Raw genomic sequence first — 25,360 nt, 5'->3', positions numbered from 1 at the left:
ATTTTTTATTAAAATACCCAACTGGGCACGAATCAAAATGGCGCCGTTGTCGGGGATGGTGCCACGATACAGTGATACAACTTTTTAAAGGCTACTTGTGATTTCCATCACAAGTTTGGTGAATTCCTTTTTCACTAACTTCATTTCCTTTCTTTTAATTGTAGAATTCCTTTTGTTAAGTTTCCTTTCATTTTCTTTCTAACCTTAACTATCTTCTAGTTTTCTTTTGTTTTTGTTGTCTTTGTTTTGTTTTCAGGGAAGTTGTAACTTGTGCATGCCCTATTGGATTCAGGACCAAGAGGGAAGACTAGTAAGGATAGAGAATCCTCAAGACACAGAGTTGGATATCTGTGTAAACATCATGGACCCTCCACAAGAGGATCAGAATTCTCAACACGGTCAAGGGGATAATCGAAATGCATATCTATCCATGAGGGATAGAATGCACCCACCAAGGATGAGTGCACCCTCATGCATCATACCTCATCTTGAGCAGCTGATTATAAGGCCCCATATTCTGCCCCTCCTACCAAATTTCCATGGAATGGAGAGTGAGAACCCATATGCCCACATCAAGGAGTTTGAGGAGGTGTGCAATACTTTTAGAGAGGGAAGAGCTTCAATAGACTTGATGAGACTCAAGCTATTCCCTTTTACTTTGAAGGACGAGGCAAAAATATGGCTTAATTCTTTAAGGCCAAGGAGCATAAGGAATTGGGTTGATCTTTAGGTCGAATTTTTGAAGAAATTTTTCCCCACCCATAGGACTAATGGGTTGAAGAGACAAATCTCAAACTTTTCTACCAAAGAAAGTGAGAAGTTCTATGAATGTTGGGAAAGGTATATGGAGGCCATCAATGCTTGTCCTCATCATGGCTTTGATACATGGCTCTTGGTGAGCTATTTTTATGATGGGATGTCTTCCTCCATGAAGCAAATTCTTGAAACCATGTGTGGGGGAGATTTTATGAGTAAGAATCCAGAAGAAGCCATGGACTTTTTAAGTTATGTATTTGAGGTATGAAAGCTCCTGTAAATCCAAAGGGTGGAATTTACATGTTAAGTGAAGACATGGACATGAAAGCTAAGGTGGCAACAATGGAAAGGAGGTTGGAAGAACTTGAGTTGAAAAAAATGCATGAAGTCCAAGCCATTTCCGAGACACAAGCCCATGTCATGCCATGCACCATTTGCCAATCATATGATCATGTGGTAGATGAGTGCCCAACCATCCCAGCTGTGAGGGAGATGTTAGGTGATCAAGCCAATGTTGTGGGGCAATTTAGGCCCAACAACAATGCACCTTATGGAAACACCTATAATTCAAGCTGAAGAAACCATCCAAATTTTTCTTGGAAACCAAGGCCACCTCCATACCAACCACAAGCCCAAACCCAAGCACCTCAACAAACCTCTTAAGTGGAGCAAGCCATTGTGAACCTAAGTAAAGTCATGGGTGACTTTGTGGGTGAACAAAAGGCAATCAACTCCCAATTGCACCAAAAGATTGAAAATGTTGAGAGCTCTCAAATTAAGAGAATGGATGGGATGCAAAATGATCTATCTCAGAAGATAGATAATATTCAATACTCCATCTCTAGGCTTACCAACCTCAACACAGTGAATGAGAAAGGAAAGTTTCCCTCTCAACCAAGCCCAAATCCAAAGGGTGTTCATGAAGTTGAAACCCAAGATGAGGAGTCTTCAAAGTTGAGGGAGGTCAAAGCTGTGATCACCTTGAGGAGTGGGAAGGAGGTTGATCAACCCTTGCCTAAGGTGAGGCAAGATGAAGAATTCATGTCAAGGAGAACCTTGGTTAAAGAGAGCAATAACAAAGAAGAGAAGAGTGGGAAGAAAAATGCATCTAAATCAAGCATTGAAGAAGAGCCAAGGATAGTGATTAAAGAGGATATGATGAAGAAACATATGCCTCCCCCTTTTCCTCAAGCTTTACATGGAAATAAGGGAATCAAGAATTCATCAGAAATTCTTGAAGTTTTGAGACAAGTGAAGGTGAATATACCCTTACTTGATATGATCAAGCAAGTCCCCACATATGCAAAATTTTTAAAGGACTTATGCACGGTCAAGAGAGGGTTAATTGTGACAAAGAAGGCATTCCTCACTGAGCAAGTAAGTGCCATCATTCAGTGTAAGTCTCCAGTTAAGTACAAAGATCCGGGATGTCCCACCATTTCAGTTGACATTGGAGGGACACATGTGGAGAAGGCTTTACTAGACTTGGGGGAAAGTGTGAATTTGCTCCCATACTCTGTGTACAAGCAACTGGGACTTGGAGGATTGAAGCCCACAACCATCACTCTCTCCTTAGCTGATAGGTCAGTCAAAATCCCAAGGGGGGTGATAGAGGATATTCTAGTTCAAGTGGACAAATTCTACTATCCCGTGGATTTTGTGGTGCTTGATACTAATCCCACTATTAAGGAAGCAAATTATGTGCCAATCATCCTTGGGAGACCTTTCCTAGCTACCTCTAATGCCATCATCAATTGTAGGAATGGGGTGATGCAGCTCACATTTGGAAACATGACCTTGGAACTAAACATATTCCACCTATGCAAGAGGCATCTTCACACCAATCTTTTTCCTCTTCAGCATAGAGTGCAGAGGCGAGGGGCCATTCTAGAGGCGTTATTCCTTATCTCTGAGGGCTACTACTTTGGCCCCCATCATTTGATTATGGCTTCCCTCCTCCATTTTGAGGAGAAGGTGCCTAAGAGGCATCTTATGAGGGCAGACACCATTCTTTTACTTTTCCCTCGGCTGCTATGCCATGTTCTGGCACATATGGGTTTCCCTGCAGACCCTCATTCTGAGACCCACTGCCATTGTCGAGAGAGCTTCTCTTTTGACCAATGGAATCAGGTATTGCACCATCAGCATTCCCCAGAACTTCCCGAGCCAAGGGAAGTTCCTCCACAGCCTTTACCGTCTATATTTGCTCCGTCCACTTCAGCTCCCTCGGAGCCCGTACCAGAGGTAGCATCGTCTGATGCCCCACCTGCTGTTCCTCCTACCCTAGAGCCGCCCATTACTATCCCTGGTGTAGAGTATCGTGCCTTGCTCACTTCTTTCCAGACTCTGACCACTACTTCGATGGCCATTATGGAGCGAATGGACCACTTCTAGCTTCGGCGGGACCAGCAGACTCTCATTCTCCGTGAGATTCAGCAGCACCTCGGTCTTTTACCACCAGCTCCACCTGTTTCTCTTGTGCCCTCAGAGCCTTTTGTTTCAACTGATGGTTTTGATCCATCTGATGATGCTACACCTGTAGCGGTACCTTCCACAGTTGCAGTTGAGGACCCCTCCTATCCACCAGAGGAGCCTACTACTTGATCATACGATCACTCCTCTCCCTTTTTTGTATCTATATTCTATGTTTTTGGATGTGATATATATTTTGAACCACTTTTATACTGGGATTGGATGTATTCCATGTTTATCTTGTATATTGTACTCTCTTAGTTTATATAGACATCTTCATTTTTGTGTATATTAGCTATTCCTTTTTATTTCCTCTACTCCTCACTCTTATGATTTTTTTTTTCTTTTGCAACATATGGTTTCTCCTGTCCATTCAGAGTCCCTTACTATCAAGAGGTATCACTTCCTCCCTTTTATTATCACTTGCTTTTGGAACATTGGGGACAATGTTCATCCTAGTTGGGGGGAGAGTTGAGGAAGTAATTGGTTGGATTTTTGGTTAGGTTATTTTGCTAGCAAATTTTACAAATTCTCTTTGTTTCTCAAAGATAAATTCTCAAAAGTAAATGGGAGAAATTAAATTCTTATCTTATTGCTGACTCGTGCCCAATTGGTGTCTCAGCTGATTCGTGTCCAGTTGGTGCTCCTTGATTGAGGGAGTAATCAACAAAATTTATAACCTATAACACCATATACTAGGGTAGCAAAGAAAAAGCTACTATAGTATAGTGGCTCTAGGATCGTTCACTGGGAAGGATTAGCAAGCTATCAATGATACCAATTCAAAGTGAATTGGTTTTGTTTCATTTCAAGGTTAGCTTAAGAAATAAAACACAAACTTTGATTGGTGAAGATTTAGACTTAAACTAACTAATGCAATAAGTAATGGGAATAACTTAGGAAGAGAAACATTCCTTGAAGAGTTAGGTTTACTGGGGTGGTTCCTCATGCAAAAGACATAGCTCCGGTCAGATGGTTCATTTCCTCGCGTTAGAGATTCAACATATAGTCAATTCTCTAACCGGTGTTGTATAGATACATCCTTCAATTAGATTTCACTTTAATTCTCTCACTGATGCAACTTGCAATGGTTTAAGCCTCTCACTAAGCCTTAACCGTTCAAGGTGATCTTTAACCTTGGACTTCCCTTTTCAAGCTCACAAGAGATAACTAATGGATGTCTCTTTGGAGTCCAAAAGCTTACCAAGTGTTGGCAATTCCAGAAAATCCTACCTTAAAGTCACCTCCCAGAGGCTCGCAAGGGGTAAACTAGTGCATCTCCATGGTTGGAAATCACTTGCCTTACCAAGTGTTGGCCCAGGTGACTCTAAGGTGTTTTAAGTTAACTATAAACATAGAAATCATTAAAGGATTTCACTTCCTCTTCATTACTAGCTAAAACCACAAAGCTTTGCATTCTTGCACTTGGAACCTTCCCCGGCAACCTTAGCTCCAAGGAATTAGAGGTTTAGTTACTCATTCTCTAGGGAAAACTCCTCAGAGATTTCATAACTTAGTAAGAAAATGAAAATACAAAGTGAGAAGGTAAGGCAATAGAAAGAACTGAACTTTACTTGCTTACCCAAAACTTTACAAAAGGATCTCCTCCTTGAGAACAGGCTCCCGAGAGGTATATATATGAACATAATATAAAACTAATTATTACATAGATATTTTCTCTTTTTACTAACTTAAAAGTTAAGGAATCTTGTAATTGGTGGCTTACAAGGAGTATTTTGGGATTTAGACAACAAAAATCTAATAGAAAATATCTCCAAATGTCGGTAGCAAATATCGGGGTGCTTCAGGAACCATTTCGCAAGAGAAAATGGTGTCTGCGAGATTTCGCAGGCACTCAAGAAGGGCTGCGAAATCACTTCGCAACAACAAGCTATTCTCGCAGGGCTGCGAAGTTGGCTTCCACCTTGAGGTTCTCAGCTTCCAGCTTGCGGCATATATCGGGCACCTTCAGAAGGAAATACACCCTACTGTACAAAAAGGTTGCGGAATCACTTCGCAGCAAAAGGGTGATTTCGCAACACTTTGGAAAATGCTTCCTTTAGCTGGGAGTGATTGGCTTGCAAAGGCTTCAACTTCTTTGTTTCAACTCCAAATTGCGCACCGTTTAAAGCATTGTATTTTTGACTTCCTGAGCTTTGAAATGGTATATAGCATGCATCAATTGGACCTCAAAAAGTGCTCCAAAAGTGGCTGCTACGACTGTCATCAATAATATGCTTCTTGGCAGATTCTCTTTACTTTTTCTCCTTGCATTCCGGATTTACTCTTGGCAAATGACTTCCAAGCTTTGCCCAAGATTCCTCAACACTCTCCTCAATCTTGAATTGCTTTGGTGATCAAATTACTAACAAAAACACCAAAACTTACACAAAGTGATTAAAATTGCTTTCAAGGGTCCTTAGCATGCCAATTGAGTTAAAAGGCCAAAACTACTACTCAAAAGTGTTTAAAAGGATTAATTATAAGCTATCAAATAGCACTTTTTGAGTAGTAATCAATTGCCATAGTCTCAGAGTTTGTATTATGCTTATTAAAGTTGATAAATTGTTGAAGCTCCTTTTGATTTCAATTTTAAGTCTTCCACTCTAATCTTTTCACACACTAAACACATTAGATTCCAGTTATAAGATGGAAAAATTTCTCACCCCCTAAACTTAGGAAATTTTCGACTTGGTGCCTTTGACCTCATTCTATTAGTGTTGGGACACCTTATAAAAGGCCAATGTGCCTTATAAAATTTGCTTCACTTGCTTTGAAATCGGAGCAAGGTCCGAGGGGTATATGGTGAAAATCTTTGAAGCTTGGTGCCCTAAGCCTTTATTGGTTGGGAGTCACCGACCTCACTGCTCGTTACATGGGTGGATGGGTTAGTTTTGAAAAAAAAAAAAAAAAAGAGAGAGGTGCGTTCTTAGCCTTTTATATGGGGGTTAGTGTTGCTAAAGTTAGAGAAAAACCTTAGTTGGGGGGAGAATATAGTTTGACATACTATAACTGGAAACTAAGCACCTTAACACTTAGATTTTTGTGGAAGATTAAGAGTTGGTCCTTTGGAAGTGGAAATTATTTTGATACTCAAATTTGCATAATGCCCACTCTTTGTATGTTGTGATAGGTAAGTTATTTGATGACTCTTGTTGATGATTGAGTTTTATATCCTTGACTTGCCATGTGAGAGTTTGATCCAATCATGCCACTTGATTATTTTTTTTTTGGAGTGATCAACATGATTTTGTAAATTATTATATTATCTATTTTTCTTTCTTTTTCTCCCTTTCATTGCTAAGGGACTAGCAATGTGTCAGTTGGGGGGAGTGATTACTACCCAAAAAGTGCTATTTTGCGCCTTTAATTCATTATGTTTTAAGCACTTTTGTGTAGTAGTTCTCCATTTTTATTCCAATTGGCATGTTAAGGGCCTAGCAATGACTTCTAATCATATTTGTGGCTAGTTTTAGTGTTTTGACAGTTTTTTGGATCATTAAGACAAGCCAAGTAAAGGAGAGAAGCAAAGAGGAAAAGCAGAGGAAAGAAGCAATTTTTATAGTCGTGCACTGTCACTTTGGGAGGCTCTATTTTGTTCATCGTGCAAAATCACCTTTCAAGAATCCCATATTCGGAACCGGCTTGGAATTGCTGACAAATCAAGTACCTATAGTGGTATATTGCCATTCGTATAAGGAGCTCAAAATGGCAAATTTCGCACCTTGTACTGTTCATGCGAAAATGCCATGCAAGTGTGAATTTCGCACCTTGTATTGTTCATGCGACTTTAGTGCGAAATCTCCTATGTTCTGCCGACTCCACATGAGATCTTTTCTCTATATTTTTTTATGTAAATTCCTTTCTTATCCTTGTAATTAGCCAATCACGGGCTTTGCTTTGTAAAGACTATAAGAGGGGTGGAAATCATCTCTCGAAGAAATTATATATTTTACACTTAGTGAAATTTTCCTCTCGAGGAAAAATACAGAGTTCTCTTTGCTTTCCTTTTCTCTCTTCTATTTTATTTTTCTTCGAAGCCAAACAACCTCTGAGGATGTTTTCCCAAAGGATGAGAGGCTAAACCTTTAGCTCCGGGGGACTTTCTTTCTTCCATTTTTACTTAGTTTTATGTTAGTTTAGTTTCAAACACCACTTTCAAAACAAATTTTATTTTCTTTTAAACTTTAAGTTTTTGACAAAGGAAATCATCAGATTCAATTTCTAATCTCGAGTCTATCACTGGTAGAGTGAAAACCCATCCCAGAGTTCGACCTTAGAGCTGCTATACTATAGTAGCTTTGCTACGCTAGTATGAGGTCATAGGATTTATAAATATTTTTGATTAAAATACCCAACTGGACACGAATCAGTCGAGAAATCTCACCTCTAAATGGAAAAGAAATGACTTTTGTCATAAATGAAAATCAACTCTAGCTCAAGAGCTTTGTGCTCAAAATGGAAAACAAAATGACTCTTGGTCATAAATTAAAATCGACTATAGGTTGAGAGCTTTGGCTATAAATGGAGAAGAAATAACTTTGGGTCATAAATTAAATACTAGTCTGGGTCAAGATCTCCAGGCTCTAAATGGAAAAGAAATGACTCTGGATCATAAAATAAAATCGTCTCTAGGTCAAGAGCTCCAGGCTCATAATGGAAGAGAAATGACTCTAGGTCATAAATGAAAAACGACTTTGAGTTGAGAGCTCTCGGCTCTAAATGGAAAAGAAAGGACTCTAGGTCATAAATGAAAAACTACTCTAGGTCAAGAGCTCTCGGCTCTAAATGGAAAAGAAAGGACTCTAGGTCATAAATGAAAAACTACTCTAGGTCAAGAGCTCTAGGCTCCAAATGAAAAGAAATGACTCTTAGTCATAAATGAAAAACGACTCTAGGTCGAGAGCTCTGGGCTCTAAATAGAAAAAAATTGACTCTAGGTAATAAATGAAAAATGACTCTAAGTCGAGAGCTCTAGGATCTAAATGGAAAAGAAATGCCTCTAGGTCATAAATGACAAACAACTTTGGGTTGAGAGCTTTGAGCTCTACATGGAAAAGAAATGACTATGGTTCATGAATGAAAATCGACTCTAGGTCGAGAGCTCTAGGCTCTTAATGAAAAAGAAATGACTTTAGGTCATAAATAAAAATCAACTCTGGGTCGAGAGCTCTGGGATCTAAATGGAAAAGAAATGACTTTGGGTGATAAATGAAAATCGACTTTGGGTCGAGAGCTCTAGGGTCTAAATAGAAAGGAAATAACTCTAGGTCATCAATGAAAATCGACTTTAGGTCGATAGCTTTGAGCTTTAAAAGAAAAAGAAATGACTCTAGGTTTTAAATGAAGAACGACACTTGGTCTTGAGCTCTGGGCTCTAAATGGAAAAGATATGACTCTGGACTCTAAAGGAAAAAGAAATGACTGTGGGTCATAAATGAAAATCGACTCTAGGTGGAGAGCTCTGGGTTCAAAATGGAAAAGAAAAGAAATGTCTCTAGGTCATAAATGAAAATCAAATATGGGCTCTGATAACCCGACTCTTGGTAGCTTGGCATGTAAGGGTATCAACAAAATTTATACCTAAGGTCCTTACACTAAAGTAGCAAAGCTACTATAGCATAGTGGCTCTAGGATCGAACACTGGGAAGGGTTTTTACTTTAACTGGTGAAGTTCAGAGGATGGAGTGAACTTTTCTTAATAAAAATTAGGTTAAGATGAAAACATAAAAAGATGAAGGTGTTGTAAACTAAACAAACATGAAAATAGGTTAAAAGATGGAAAAAGAAGTTTCTCAAAGCTTTGGATAGCCATGCTTAACTCACTGTGTAAAAATGGAGATTTTGGGACTCTTCACCTCGAGTTGGGGAAGCAACTAAGGTGATGCTTACTTCCCGAACCGGTATGAGTTTAACAACTGAGTTTTAGTCCTTGAAAACTTACAAAAAGGGTAGTTGAACCTCATAAATGCTCTTTTAATGATATAGGTCATCTCCTCGACTTGCAATACAATGGCTCGTAGGAGATAACTAATGAACATCAGTGGATCTAACAATAAGAATCCACTGAGACCAAAAGGTTATCAAGTATTGGCCATTCAAAGCAAGTCAGAGGGATTAAAAGCTTTACTTTGAATGAAAACATTTATGACGCTCAGCTACTTACATTCATGGCTTGGAAATCTCCATCCTGACACGGGAGCTTCACATGGCATCCATTACTTCAAGAAACTAAAAGGTTTTAGCCTCTCATCCTTGGGGATTTCATCCTCCAAGGATGTTTGGCTACTAAGAAAATGAGAAAGAAAAGAGAAAAGAAAAGTATGAACAAAAGTGCTCTTATAACTTATAAAGTTACAGGTTACAAGATTAGATGATCCGTGTCTGAGGCTCTTCACCTCTATTTAAAGACAATAACAAGCTAAATTACAAGAGCTATTACAAAAGCAACCTATTCATTGGTTGATTACAAGGGTAAAATAGGTATTTACAAAGCTAAAAATCAAACAAAATATCTTGGAGAACCGGTAGTGGAATAACATCAACAACGTCTCAAAACAGGGGATTCAAAGGAATTTCGCAATGTGCCTAAATCCACCTTGCGAAATTTTTGCAAGGTGTTTCTTCATGGTGGGAAGTGGCAAAATTTCGCACCATGAAGAAAATCTCCTTGCGAAATTTTCGCAATGTGAAATTCACCTTGCGAAATTGGTCATTTGACATGATGCAGTTGCCTTCCGAAGGCCATATCTTCCTCATTTCAGCTCCAAATCATACACGGTTTGAAGCGTTGGATTCTTGACTTCCTAAGATTTCAAATGGTATATAGAATGAAAAAAATGGACTTCGTAAAGTGCTTCAAAAGTGCGAAAGAAGACTGCAGCTGTTTTCTTCACTCTGTTTTCCTCTTCTCCATTGCTTGTGCTCGTGTTTCCACTTGAAATTCAAGCCTGTAATTGTCCAAAATCCTTGCTTAACTTGACCAAATAGCTCCTCCATCAATTGGCATGCTTGAATCGATTCATAAGCTGATAAAAACATGTAAACTTGCCACAAAATGGTTAAAACCAATTACTAAGGACCTTAATGAATTAATTGGGTTAAATGAATATGATTACTACTCAAAGGTGCTTAAAACCATTATAATTAGGTCTACAAAATAGAACTTTTTGGTAGTAATCAGGCTCTAAATGGAAAAGAAATGACTCTGGGTGATAAATGAAAAATGACTCTAGGTCAAGAGGTTTGGGCTCTAAATGGAAAAGAAATGACTTTGGGTCATCAATCAAAACAGACTCTGGGTCAAAAGCTCTAGGCTCTAAATGGAAAAGAAATGACTCTAGGTGATAAATGAAAATTGGTCCTGGATGAAGAGCTCAGGGCTCTAAATGGAAAAGAAATGACTTTGGGTCATACATGAAAATCAACTCTAGGTTGAGAGCTTTGGGCTCTAAATGGAAAAGAAATGACTCTGGGTCATAAATGAAATCGACTCGGGGTCGATAACACTGGGCTCTAAATGGAAAAGAAATGACTGTGGGTTATAAATAAAAAGGGACTTTGAGTCAAGAGCTCTGGGCTCTAGATTGAAAAGAAATGACTTTGAGTCATAAATGAAAAATGACTCTGAGTCGAAAGCTCCGAGCTCTAAATGAAAAAGAAATGACTTTAGGTTAGAAATGAAAAATGACTCTAGGTCGAGAACTTTGGGCTCTAAATGGAAAATAAATGACTCTAGGTTAGAAATAAAAATCGACTCTCAATCGAGACTTCCAGGCTCTAAATAGAATAGAAATGACTCTGGGTTATAAATTAAAAACGACAGTAGGTCGAGAGCTCTAGGCACTAAATGGAAAAGAAATCACACTGGGTCATAAATAAAAAACGACTCTTGGTCAAGAGCTCTAAGCTCTGAATGGAAAATAAATGACTCTAGGTTAGATATGAAAATCGTTTCTAGGTCAAGACCTCTAGGCTCTAAATGGAAAATAAATGACTCTCGGTCATAAATGAAAATCGTCTCTGGGTCGAGCACTCTTGGCTCTAAATGGAAGAGAAATGTCTCTTGGACATAAATAAAAAATGATTCTATTTCTCGAGCTTGGGGCTCTAAATGGAAAAGAAATGGCTCTGGGTTATAAATGAAAATCGAGTCTAGGTCGAGAGCTCTGGGCTCTAAATGGAAAAATAATGACTCTCGGTCACCAATGAAAATCGACTCCCGATCGACAGTTCCGGGCTCTAAATGGAAAAGAAATGACTTTGGATCTTAAAAGAAAAAAGGCTTTAGGTCGAGAACTCTAAGCTCTAAATGGAAAATTAATGACTCTGGTTTAGATATGAAAATCGACTCTAGGTCGAGACCTATGGGCTTTAAATGGAAAATAAATAACTCTGGGTAATAAATGAAAATAAACTCTAGGTCGAGCACTATGGGGTCTGAATGGAAGAGAAATGACTCTCGGTTATAAATGAAAAAAAACTCTAGGTCCAGAGATAGGGGCTTTAAATCGAAAAAAAATAACTCTTGGTCCTAAATGAAAAATGACTTTAGGTCGAGAGCCTTGGTCTCTAAATGGAAGAGAAATGACTCTCGGTCATAAATGAAAGACGACTTTAAATCGAGAGCTTGGGGTTCTAAATGGAAAATTAATGACTCTGGGTCATAAATGAAGAACGACTTTGAGTCGAGAGCTGTGGGCCCTAAATGGTAAAGAAATGACTCTAGATTATAAAAAAAAAAATGAGTTTGGGTCGAGAACTCTAGGCTCTAAATGGAAAATAAATGACTTTGAGTTATAAATGAAAATCGACTCTAGGTCAAGAGCTCTGGGCATTAAATGGAAAAGAAATGACTCTGGGTTATAAATGAAAATCGACTTTAAGTCGAGAGCTATGGGCTCTAAATGGAAAAATAATGACTCTGGGTGAGAAATGAAAATCGACTCCTAATCGACAGTTCCGAGCTCTAAATGGAAAAGAAATTACTATGGGTCATAAATGAAAAACAACTTTAGGTCGAGAGGTCTAGGCTCTAAATGGAAAAGAAATGACTCTAGGTCGAGAACTCTAGGCTCTAAATGGAAAATAAATGACTCTGGTTTAAAAATGAAAATTGACTTTAGGTCGAGACCTATGGGCTTTAAATGGAAAAGAAATGAATCTAGGTCATTAATGAAAATTGTCTCAAAGTCAAGAGCAGTGGGCTCTAAATGGAAAATAAATGACTCTGGGTCATAAATGAAAATAAACTCTAGGTCGAGCACTATGGAGTCTAAATGGAAAAGAAATCACTATTGGTCATAAATGAAAAACAACTCTAGGTCAAGAGCTAGGGGCTTTAAATGGAAAACAAATGACTCTTGGTAATAAATGAAAAATGACTCTAGGTTGAGAGCCTTGGTCTCTAAATGGAAGAGAAATGATTCTCGGTCATAAATGAAAAACGATTGTAGATTGAGAGCTTGGGGCTCTAAATGGAAAAGTAATGACTCTGGGTCATAAATGAAAAACGAATCTAAGTCGAGAGATGTGGGCCCTTAATGGAAAAGAAATGACTCTAGATCATAAAAAAAAATGAGTTTGGGTCGAGAACTTTAGGCTCTAAATAGAAAATAAATTACTCTAAGTTATAAATGCAATTTGACTCTAGGTCGAGAGCTCTGGGCATTAAATGGAAAAGAAATGACTCTAGGTTATAAATGAAAATCGACTTTAAGTCGAGAACTATGGGCTTTAAATGGAAAAACAATGAATCTGGGTTAGAAATGAAAATCAACTCCCGATCGACAGTTCCGGACTTTAAATGGAAAAGAAATGACTATGGGTCATAAATGAAAAACAACTCTAGGTCGAGAGGTCTATGCTCTAAATGGAAAAGAAATGACTATGGGTCATTGATTACTACTCAAAAAGTGTTATTTCATAGCTTGTAATTAACTCTTTTAAACACTTTTGAGTAGTAGTTATCACCTTTTAACCCAATTAACATATTAAGGACCCTTGCAATCAATTCTAATCAAATTGTGTTAAGTTTTGGTGTTTTGATAGCTTTTTGATCACCAAAGCAATCCGAAATTGAGGAGAGTTCTTTGAAATCCATGGTAAAGATGTCCGGATAGGGCGTCCGGACAGGATGGCGGCGGAACATGGTCTATGGCAGGTGATTACTACTCAAAAAGTGCTATTTTGTAGCTTGTAATTAACTCTTTTAAACACTCTTGAGTAGTAATTATTACCTTTTAACTCAATTGACATGTTAAAGACCCTTGCAATCATTTCTAATCAAATTGTGTTAAGTTTTGGTGTTTTTGATAGCTTTTAGCTACACCAAAGCAATCCAAGAATGAGGGAGAGCTGTATATAGTTCATGATAAAGCTTTTGGAAGCTCAAATTCATGAAGAACCAAGCCTTGGAGCTCCATATCCCTTTGCCAAATTCGTTCAAAGTATGCAAGGAAAGAACAACGGAGAGAGGAAAAACAGAGTGAAGAAAATAGAGGACAGCAGCTGTAGTCTTTTTTTTCACTTTTGGAGCACTTCCCAATATCCATTTTCTACATGCCATATACCATTTCAAATCTCAGGAAGTCAAGAATCCAACGCTTCAAACGGTGTACGAATTGGATCTGAAATGAGGAAGATATGGCCTTCTCAAGACAATTGCATCCAGTTGAAGGACAAATTCGCATCTTGCGAATTTGGAACTCCAACGTGCGAAATTAAAGCCTACCTTGCGAAATGGAAATGGAATACAGCCGCACAGTCACAGAGAAGCCCAACTTGCGAAAGTGATTTTGCAACTTGCGAACTTGGAGCTCAACATGCGAAAATGGATTCCAAGTTGCGAAATCAACTTGCGAGATTTTCGCAAGTCACCATGCAACGTGCGAAATCTACATGCGAACTGGGATATTTGTGCACCGACTCTTTTAGATCTTTTCTTCGGATATTTTTGTATAAATTTCCATTCTTCTCCTTGTAATCCACCAACCATAAGATTTCTTAGCTAGGAAGGTTGGAAAAACTTCTCTATATATATTCCCTTGCATCCATTGTAAAATATATAGATATATAAGTATGTAGAATCGATCAATATATAGAATATACAGAGCCTTGCTCTATTTTTCCTTCTCTTTCATTTTCATTTTCTTGCTAGCCAAACATTCTTTGAGATGTTTTCTCAGAGGATGAGTGGCTAGGCTTTTTGTTTCTTGGGTGAAGGAAGCTAAGTAAGGTTCCGGCTACATAAGTGTGAGATTTTGTTGTTTCCGTTTTTAATGAAGAGAAAGTGTGATCCGTTTTTGGTTTTTATATTTTTAGTTAACTAGGATTACCATGAATAGCCAATACTTGGTAAGCTTTCGGATTCCATGGATTCTTATTGCTTGCAATCTTGCTCCATGGAGGTCTAATTGTTATCTCTTGTTTGCTTGTGAAGGATGATCCGATGGTAAGGATCACCTTGAATGGAAAATACTGGGTGAGAGGTACGAGCCATTGCAAGGTGTATCAGTGAGAGGGATTTAGCATTGAAACCATTAATGGCAAGCATCTGTATCACACCAGTTCGGGAAATAACTATAGGTTAAATTCCGAATGCGAGGAAAAGATTCAAGTGACCGGAATCTCCCTCTTTGTAGTTGGCACCTGATCCTAGTAACCTAAAATCCCAAGAAACACCTTTCTTTCTAGTTAATTTTAGTTACTTTATGTTAGGTTAGCTTAATACCATCCGTTTTCATTCAAACTTATGTCTTCTTTTAAAGCTAACAAAGAAAAGAAAAAGCACCAATTCAGTTTTTGAACTAATATCAATTGCAAAGTGAAAACCCATCTCTATAGACGATCCTAGAGCCACTATACTATGCTAGCTAAATGCTAACCCGATATATGGTGAAATTGGTTTATAAATTTTATTGATTACTCCCGTCCGAGGATTGAGATCAAAGCACATCAATTGAGTTAAATCAATTGGAACACCAATCAAGCACGAATCAGCAGGCTGTCCGAATGACGTAGCAAGGCTTGCTCACATTAAGTCAATGATCTGGACAGCACATCCGGATAGGATATGCTATCGTCCGGGTGTGATGTTCACGAGTTCCATGTGCTTCTCCCTGAGGGAGTCCGGATAGGGAAGCACGCCACATGTCCTCTTGGGGAATCTGGATGGAGTTGATCCGGATAGCCTTGCGCGCTCTCGTGTCATCCGGGAGAGGGGTCCCTACACCTTGCACACGCAGACGGTCCCCCTTGCGACATAGCTCCTTCCACTCGGGGGAATCCGGATGGAGTTGATCCAGATAGCCTGGCGGCACGGGATATCTCACATCCGGATGGGAGAGAAGGACGTTTCAACTTCTTTGGTCAGACATATCCGGATCCTCTGATAGCGCTTACGTGGAGAGTTTTTCTCTCAGTATACAGTGCCGCGGTGTTCTCCTGAAGCTTCCTAATATTTCCAACCGACATCTTGAGATATTTTTTTTTAGATATTTGTTGTCTAAATCCCCAAAGTCTCCTTGTAACCCACCTATCATAGGATTCCTTAGTCTTTAAGCAAGCAAAAAGGGTGAATAACCTCTTATATATAGTTGTAACTTTCTTGACAATTAGATAGATCTCAAGAGCTTGTTCTTGGATACAACCTTTTGTATAAATAAGAAATATAGCTACAGAGCACTTGCTCTATTTTTCATATATATTTTTGTTTTTCTCATTATTTCTAGCCAATCAAACTCTGAGGGTTTTTCCTGAGAGGATGAGAGGCTAGGCTCTTCGTCTCTTGGAGTGAAGAAAGCCGGGTAAGTTTCCTCATGCATAAATTGGAAGTTTTGTTGTTTTAGTTTTTAATGAAGATAAAGTGTGACCCGTTAATGGTTTTTATCTTTTTAGTTAACTTAAAACGCCTCTAAATCATCTAGGCCAAAACTTGGTAAGGAAAGTGATCTCCATCCATTGAGATGCACTTGTTTATCTCTTACGAGCCTTTGGGAGGTGATTTAGAGGTAGGATTTTCTAGAATAGCCAACACTTGGTAAGCTTTTGGACTCTAAGGAGACATCCATTAGTTATCTCTTGTGAGCTTTTGACGGATAATCCAAGGTTAAGGATCACCTTGAATGGCAAATGCTAGGTGAGAGGCACGAGCCATTGCAAGGTGCATCAGTGAGAGGGATTTAGTGTTTGAACCCATTAAAGGGAAGTATATGTACCACACTGGTAAGAGAATTAACTATATGTTAATTCTCTAATGCGAGGAGAAGAAACAAGTGACCAGAACTCTCCTTTGTGTATGAGGAACCTGAACCTAGTGATCTAAACTCCAAGAAACACTTTTCTTTGTAAGTAAAATCAGTTACTATTTTTGGTTAGTTTAAAACCAAACCTTTTTCATTTAAACATCTTTATGTTTTCTTTTAAAGCTAACCTTGAAATGAAAAGGCACCAATTCAACTTTGAATTAATATCATTTGTGGAGTGAAAACCCATCCCAATGAATGACCCTAGAGCCACTATGCTATGTTAGCTAAGGCTATCCTAGTACATGGTGTAATAGGTTATAAATTTTGTTGATTACTCCTTGAGGACCACAATCAAGGGACACCAACTAGACATGAATCAAATGGCACCACTGTCAGGGACCATTGAGAGGACATGAATCAATTGAGACACCAATTGGGAACGAATCAGTCATAAAAAAATGACTCTAGGTCGAGAACTCTGGGCTATAAATGGAAAATAAATTACTCTGGTTTAGAAATGAAAATTGACGCTAGGTCGAGACCTATGGGCTTTAAATGGAAAAGAAATGACTCTAGGTCATTAATGAAAATCATCTCAAAGTCGAGAGCTCTAGGCTCTAAATCGAAAATAAATGACTCTGTGTCATAAATGAAAATAAACTCTGGGTCGAGGACTATGGAGTCTAAATGGAAAAGAAATCACTCTCCGTCATAAATGAAAAACAACTCTGGGTCGAGAGCCAGGGGCTTTAAATGGAAAAGAAATTACTCTGGGTTATAAATGAAAAACGACTCTAGGTCAAGAGCTCCAGGCTTTAAATGGAAAAAAATGACACTGGGTCATAAATGAAAAACAACTCTAGGTCGAGAGCTTTGGGCTCTAAATGGAAAAGAAATGACTCTAGATCATAAATGAAAAATTGACTCTAGGACGAGAGCTTTGGGTGTAAATGGAAAAGAAATGACTCTGGGTAATAAATGAAAAATGACTCTAGGTCAAGAGATCCAGGCTCAAAATGGAAAAAAAATGACTCTATATCATAAATAAAAAGAAAACGACTTTGGGTCGAGAGCTCCGGGCTTTAAATGGAAAAGAAATGACTCTAGGTCAAGAGCCCTGGGCTCTAAATTGAAAAGTAATGACTCTAAGTCATAAATAAAAAATGACTCTAGGTCAAGTGCTCTTGGCTCTAAAAGGAAAAGAAATCACTTTAGGTCTTAAATGCAAAAAATGACTCTAGGTCGAGAGCTTTGGGCTCTAAATGGAAAAGAAATGACTCTGGTCCACTAATGAAAATCAACTCTGAGTCGAGAGCTCTAGGATCTAAATGGAAAAGAAATGACTCCAGGTCAAAAATGAAAAAATGACACTCAGTCGAGAGGTCTGGGCTCTAAATTTAAAAAAAAAATGACTTTGGGTCATAAATGAAAAACAACTTTGAGTCAAGAGATCCGGGTGGTAAATGGAAAAGAAATGACTCTAGGTCATAAATGAAAGACGACATTGGGTCGAGAGCCGTGGGCTCTAAATGGAATAGAAATGACCGTGGGTTATAAATCAAAGTCGACTCTAGGATGAGAGCTCTAGGCTCTAAATGGAAATGAAATGACACTGGGTCATAATTGAAAATCGACTCTAGGTGGAGAGCTTTGGGCTCTAAATGGAAAGGAAATTACTCGAGGTCATAAATGAAAATCGACTCTAAGTCGAGAGCTTTAGGCTCTAAATAGAAAAGAAATGACTTTGTATCATAAATTAAAATCGACTCTAGGCCGAGAGGTCTAGGCTCTAAATGGAAAAGAAATGACTCTAGGTCATTAATGAAAATCAAGTATGGGTCGAGAGCTTTGTGCTCTAAATGGAAAAGAAATGCCTCTAGATCATAAATGAAAATCAACTCTTGCTTGAGAACTCTTTTCTCTAAATGGAAGAGAAATGACTCACAGTCATAAATGAAAAACGACTCTCGGTCAAGAGCTAGGGGCTCTAAATGGAAAAGAAATGACTCTGTGTCATAAATGAATAATGACCTTGGGTCGAGAACTCAAGGTTTTAAATGGAAAAAAAAATGACTCTGGGTTATAAATGAAAATCGATACTAGGTGGAGAGCTCTGAGATCTAAATGGAAAAGAAATGACTGTAGGTCATAAATTAAAATCGACTTTAGTTCGAGAGCTCTTGGCTCTAAATGGAAAAGAAATGACTCTAGGTCATAAATGAAAATTGATTTTGGGTCGAGCGCTCTAGGCACTAAATGGAAAAGAAATGACTTTGGGTTATAAATGAAAATCAACTCTAGGTCGATAGATCTGGGCTCTAAATAGATAAAAAATAACTCTGATTCGAGAGCTCCGAGTTCTACATGGGAAACAAATGACAATGGGCCATAAATGAAAAATGAATATGGGTCGAGAGCTTTGGGCTCAAGATGGAAAAGAAATTAATCTGGGTCATAAATGAAAATTAACTATGGGTCGAGAGATCCGGGCTCTAAATGGAAAGTTGTCTCTGGGTCGAGAGTTGTGGGATCTAAATGGAAAAGAAATGACTCAAGGTCAGAAATGAAAAAATGACTATAGGTCGATAGCTCAGGGCTCTAAATGGAAACAAAATGACCCTGGGTCATAAATGAAAAACAACTCTAAGTCAAGACCTTCGGGCCCTAAATGGAAAAGAAATGACTCTGGGTTATAAATGAAAAATGACTTTGGGTCGAAAGCTTTGGGCTCTAGATAAAAAAGAAAAGACACTTGGTCATAAATTAAAATCAACTCTAGGTCGCGAGCTTTGGGCTTTAAATGGAAAAGAAATGACTCCGAGTCATAAATGAAAATGACTCTAGGTCGAGAGCTCTAGGCTCTAAATGGAAAAGAAATGACTCAAGGTCGAGAACTCTAAGCTCTAAATGGAAAAGAAATTACTCTTGGTCATAAATTCAAATCAACTTTCGATCGAGAGTTCTGGGCTATAAATGGAAGAGAAATGACTCTAGGTTATAAATGAAAAATGACTCTAGGTTAAGAGCTACAGACTTTAAATGGAAAAGAAATGACTCTGTGTCATAAAAGAAAAATGACTCTAGGTCGAGAACTCTGGGCTCTAAATGGAAAAGAAATGACTTTAGGTCATAAATGAAAATCGTCTCTAAGTCGAGAGCTCTGGGCTTTAAATGGAAAAGAAATGACTATAGGTTATATATGAAAATCGACTCTAGGTCGAGCACTCTAGGCTCTAAATGGAAGAGAAATGACTATCGGTCATAAATGGAAAGCGACTCTAAGTTGAGAGCTCCAGGCTCTTAATGCAAAAAAAATGACTTTAGGTCATAAATGAAAAATGACTCTGAGTCAAGTGCTCTACGCTCTAAATGGAAAACAAATGACTCTGGGTTATAAATCAAAATGACTCTAGGTCGATAGCTTTCGACATAAAATGGAAAAGAAATGACTCTAGTTTATAAATTAAAATCGACTCTAGGTCGAGAGCTATGGGCTTTAAATGGAAAAGAAATGACTCTAGGTCATAAATTAAAATCAACTCTTGGTGGAGAGCTTTGGGCTCTAAATGGAAAAAAAATGACTCTGCTTCAAGAATGAAAAACAACTCTTGTTCGAGAGCTCTAGGCTCGAAACGGAAAAGAAATGACTCTGGGTCATAAATGAAAATAGACTCTCTATCAAGAGCTCTGTGATCTAAATGGAAACAAAATGACTCTCTGTCATAAATGAAAAACGACTCTAGGTCGAGAGCTTTAGGCTCTAAATGGAAAAGAAATTACTCTAGGCTATAAATGAAAAATGACTCTCGGACGAGAGCTACGAGCTTTAAATGGAAAAGAAATGACTCTGGGTCATAAATAAAAAATGACTTTCAGTCATGAGCACTAGGCTCGAAATGGCAAAGAAATGACTCTGGGTCATAAATGTAAAATGACTGTGGGTCGTGAGCTCTAGGCTATCAATGGAAAAGAAATGACTCTAAGTCATAAATGAAAAACAACTCTAGGTCGAGAGCTTGAGGCTCTAAATGGAAAAGAAATGACTTTTGGTCATAGGTGGAAAACTACTCTCGGTCGAGAGCTCCAAGCTCTAAATGGAAAAGAAATTACTCTAGGTCATAAATGACAAATGACTCTACATCGAGAGCTCTGGGTTTTAAATCGAAAAATAATGACTCTTGGTCATAAATGAAAATTAACTCCCGTTCGACAGCTCTGGGCTCTAAATGGAAAAGAAATGACTCTAGGTCAAGAGCTCTAGGCTCTAAATTGAAAAGAAATGACTTCAAGTCATAAATGAAAAGGACTCTAGGTCGAAAGTTATGGGCTCTAAATGGAAAAGAAATGACTCTGGTTCAGAAATGAAAAATGACACTAGATCGAAAGCTTTGGGCTCTCAATGGAAAAGAAAAGACTTTAAGTCATAAATGAAAAACGACAATGCGTCGAGAGCTTTGGGGACTAGATGGAAAAGAAATGACTCTAGGTCATAAATGAAAAATAACTCTAGGTCAAGAGCTCGAGAGTCTAAATGGGACAGAATTGACTCTGGGTGATGAATGAAAAACAACTTTGGGTCAACAAATCTAGGCTCTAAATGGAAAAAAAAAAAAACTCTAAGTCATAAATGAAAATCGACTATGGGTAGAGAGATTTGGACTCTAAATGGAAAAGAAACTATTCTGGATCATAAATGAAAATCGACTCTAGGTTGAGAGCTCTGGGCTCTAAATGGAAAAAAAATGACCCTAGATCATAAATAAAAATCGACTCTGGGTCGAGAGCTCTGGGCTCGAAATGGAAAAGAAATGACTTTGTGTCAGAAATGAAGATCGACTCTCGATCAAGAGCTCTGATCTCTAAATGAAAAAGAAATGACTCTGGGCCATCAATGGAAAACGACTTTGGATCGAGTGCTCAGGGCTCTAAATATAAAAGAAATGACTCTAGGTCATTAATGAAAAACGAGTCTAGGCTTTAAATGGAAAAGAAATGACTATAGGTTATAAATGAAAAACGACTCTAGGTCGAGAGTCGTGGCCTCTCAATCGAAAAGAAATGACTCTAGGTAATAAAGGAAAAATGACTATGGGTCGAGAGCTCTAGGTTCTGAATAGAAAATAAATGACTTTGGATCATAAATGAAATTCGACTCTAGGTCGAGAGCTCTAGGGTCTAAATGGAAAAGAAATGAGTCTAGGTGATAAACGAAAATCGATGCTGGGTCGAGACCTTTGGGCTCTAAATGGAAAAGAAATGACTGTGGGTAATAAATGAAAAACAACTTTGGGTCAAGAGCTTTGGGCTCTAAATGGAAAAGAAATGACTTTGAATCATAAAAGAAAAATGACTCTGGGTCAAGAGCTTTAGGCTCTAAATGGAAAAGAAATTACTCTAGGTCATAAAAGAAAAACTACTCTCGGTCGAGAGCCCTAGGCACTATATGGAAAATAAATTATTCTGGGCCATAAATGAAAAACAACCCTGGGTCGAGAGCTCTAGGCTCTAAACGGAAAAGCAATGACTTTGGATAATAAACGAAAAAAATGACTCTCAAATGAGAGCAATAGTCTCTAAATGGAAAAAAAATGACTCTGGGTCACAAATGAAAATCGGCTCTAGGTTGAGAGCTCTGGGTTCTAAATGGAAAAGAAATAACTCTGGGCCATAAATGAAAAAACAACACCAGGTCGAGAGCTTTGGACTCCATATGGAAAACAAATGACTCTTGGTCAAAAATGAAAATTAACTCTAACTCGAGAGTATTGTGCTCTAAATAGAAAAGAAATGACTCTGAGTCATAAATGAAAAACGACTTTGGTTCGAGAGCTCTCGGATCTAGATGGAAAAGAAATGAATCTAGGTCAGAAATGAAGATCGACATTAGGTCGGAAGCTCTAGGCTCTAAATGGAAAAGAAATGACTCTAGGTCAAAAATGAAAAATGACTCTAGGTCGAGTACTCAAGGCTCTAAATATAAAAGAATTGACTTTAGGTCATAAAGGAAAAACAACTATGGGCTATAAATGGAAAACAAATGACTCTAGGTCATAAATGAAAAATGAGTCTAGGTTGAGAGCTTTGGGCTCTAATTCGAAAAGAAATGATTCTCGATCATAAATGAAAATCAACTCTTGGTGGACAACTTTGGGCTCTAAATGGAAAAGAAATGACTTTGGGTCATAAATGAAAAATGACTATGGGTCGAGAGCTCTAAGTTCTAAATGAAAAAAGATGACTTTAGGTCATAAATGAAAAACGACACTAAGCTCTAAATGGAAAAGAAATGACTCTAAGTCATAAATGAAAAATGACTCTAGGTCGAGAGCTCTGGGCTTTGATTCAAAAAGAGATGACTCTGGGTCATAAATGAAAATCAACTCTTGGTGGAGAGCTTTAGGCTCTAAATGGAAAAGAAATAACTCTAGGTCATAAATGAAAAATGACTATGGGTCAAGAGCTCTAGGTTCTAAATGCAAAAGAAATGACTCTAGGTCTTAAATGAAAAAAATGACCCTAGGTCGAGAGCTTTGGGCTCTAAACTGAAAAGAAATGACTTTGGGTAACAAATGAAAATCAACTATGGGTCGAGAGCTCTGGGATCTAAATGGAAAAGAAATGACTCTAGGTCTGAAATGAAAAAACGACTCTCGATCGAGAGCATTGGGATCTAAATGGAAAAAAAAAGACTTTGGGTCATAAATGAAAGATGACTCTGGGTTAAGAGCTCAGGGCTCTACATGGAAAATGGAAAAGACTATGGGTCATAAATGAAAATCAACTCTAGGACAAGAACTCTAGGCCATAAATGGAAAAGAAATGGCCTTGGGTCATAATTGAAAATCAACTTTGGGTGGAGAGCTCTAGGCTCTAAATAGAAAAGAAATGACTCTGGGTCATAAATGAAAAACGACTTTGGTTCGAGAGCTCTAAGATCTAGATGGAAAAGAAATGAATCTAGGTCAGAAATGAAGATCGACATTAGGTCGGAAGCTCTAGGCTCTAAATGGAAAAGAAATGGCTCTAGGTAAAAAATGAAAAATGACTCTAGGTCGAGTACTCAGGGCTCTAAATATAAAAGAATTGACTCTAGGTCATAATGGAAAAACAACTATAGGCTATAAATGGAAAATAAATGACTCTAGGTCATAAATGAAAAATGAGTCGAGGTTGAGAGCTTTGGGCTCTAATTCGAAAAAAAATGATTCTCGATCATAAATGAAAATCAACTCTTGGTGGACAGCTTTGGGCTCTAAATGGAAAAGAAATGACTTTGGGTCATAAATGAAAAATGACTATGGGTCGAGAGCTCTAAGTTCTAAATGAAAAAAGATGACTTTAGGTCATAAATGAAAAACGACACTAAGCTCTAAATGGAAAAGAAATGACTCTAAGTCATAAATGAAAAATGACTCTAGGTCGAGAGCTCTGGGCTTTGATTCAAAAAGAGATGACTCTGGGTCATAAATGAAAATCAACTCTTGGCGGAGAGCTTTAGGCTCTAAATGGAAAAGAAATAACTCTAGGTCATAAATTAAAAATGACTATGGGTCAAGAGCTCTAGGTTCTAAATGCAAAACAAATGACTCTAGGTCTTAAATGAAAAAAATGACCCTAGGTCGAGAGCTTTGGGCTCTAAATTGAAAAGAAATGACTTTGGGTAACAAATGAAAATCAACTATGGGTCGAGAGCTCTGGGATCTAAATGGAAAAGAAATGACTCTAGGTTTGAAATGAAAAAACGACTCTCGATCGAGAGCATTGGGATCTAAATGGAAAAAAAAAGACTTTGGGTCATAAATGAAAGATGACTCTGGGTTAAGAGCTCAGGGCTCTACATGGAAAATGGAAAAGACTATGGGTCATAAATGAAAATCAACTCTAGGACAAGAACTCTAGGCTCCAAATGGAAAAGAAATGACCTTGGCTCATAATTGAAAATCGACTTTGGGTGGAGAGCTCTAGGCTCTAAATAGAAAAGAAATGACTCTGGGTCATAAATGAAAAACGACTTTGGTTCGAGAGCTCTAGGATCTAGATGGAAAAGAAATGAATCTAGGTCAGAAATGAAGATCGACATTAGGTCGGAAGCTCTAGGCTCTAAATGGAAAAGAAATGGCTCTAGGTCAAAAATGAAAAATGACTCTAGGTCGAGTACTCAGGGCTCTAAATGTAAAAGAATTGACTCTAGGTCAAACAGGAAAAACAACTATGGGCTATAAATGGAAAAAAAATGACTCTAGGTCATAAATGAAAAATGAGTCTAGGTTGAGAGCTTTGGGCTCTAATTCGAAAAGAAATGATTCTCGATCATAAATGAAAATCAACTCTTGGTGGACAGTTTTGGGCTCTAAATGGAAAAGAAATGACTTTGGGTCATAAATGAAAAATGACTATGGGTCGAGAGCTCTAAGTTCTAAATGAAAAAAGATGACTTTGGGTCATAAATGAAAAACGACACTAAGCTCTAAATGGAAAAGAAATGACTCTAAGTCATAAATGAAAAATGACTCTAGGTCGAGAGCTCTGGGCTTTGATTCAAAAAGAGATGACTCTAGGTCAGAAATGAAAATCAACTCTTGGTGGAGAGCTTTAGGCTCTAAATGGAAAAGAAATAACTCTGGGTCATAAATGAAAAATGAGTATGGGTCAAGAGCTCTATGTTCTAAATGGAAAAGAAATGACTCTAGGTCTTAAATGAAAAAAATGACTCTGGGTCGAGAGCTTTGGGCTCTAAATATAAAAGAAATGACTCTGGGTAACAAATGAAAATCAACTATGGGTCGAGAGCTCTGGGATCTAAATGGAAGAGAAATGACTCTAGGTCTGAAATGAAAAAATGACTCTCGATCGAGAGCATTGGGATCTAAATGGAAAAAAAAAAA

Source organism: Vitis vinifera, chromosome 10 (genome assembly GCF_030704535.1).
Source record: "Vitis vinifera cultivar Pinot Noir 40024 chromosome 10, ASM3070453v1".
NCBI lineage: Eukaryota > Viridiplantae > Streptophyta > Magnoliopsida > Vitales > Vitaceae > Vitis > Vitis vinifera.
Note: the sequence above shows the minus strand (reverse complement) of the source record.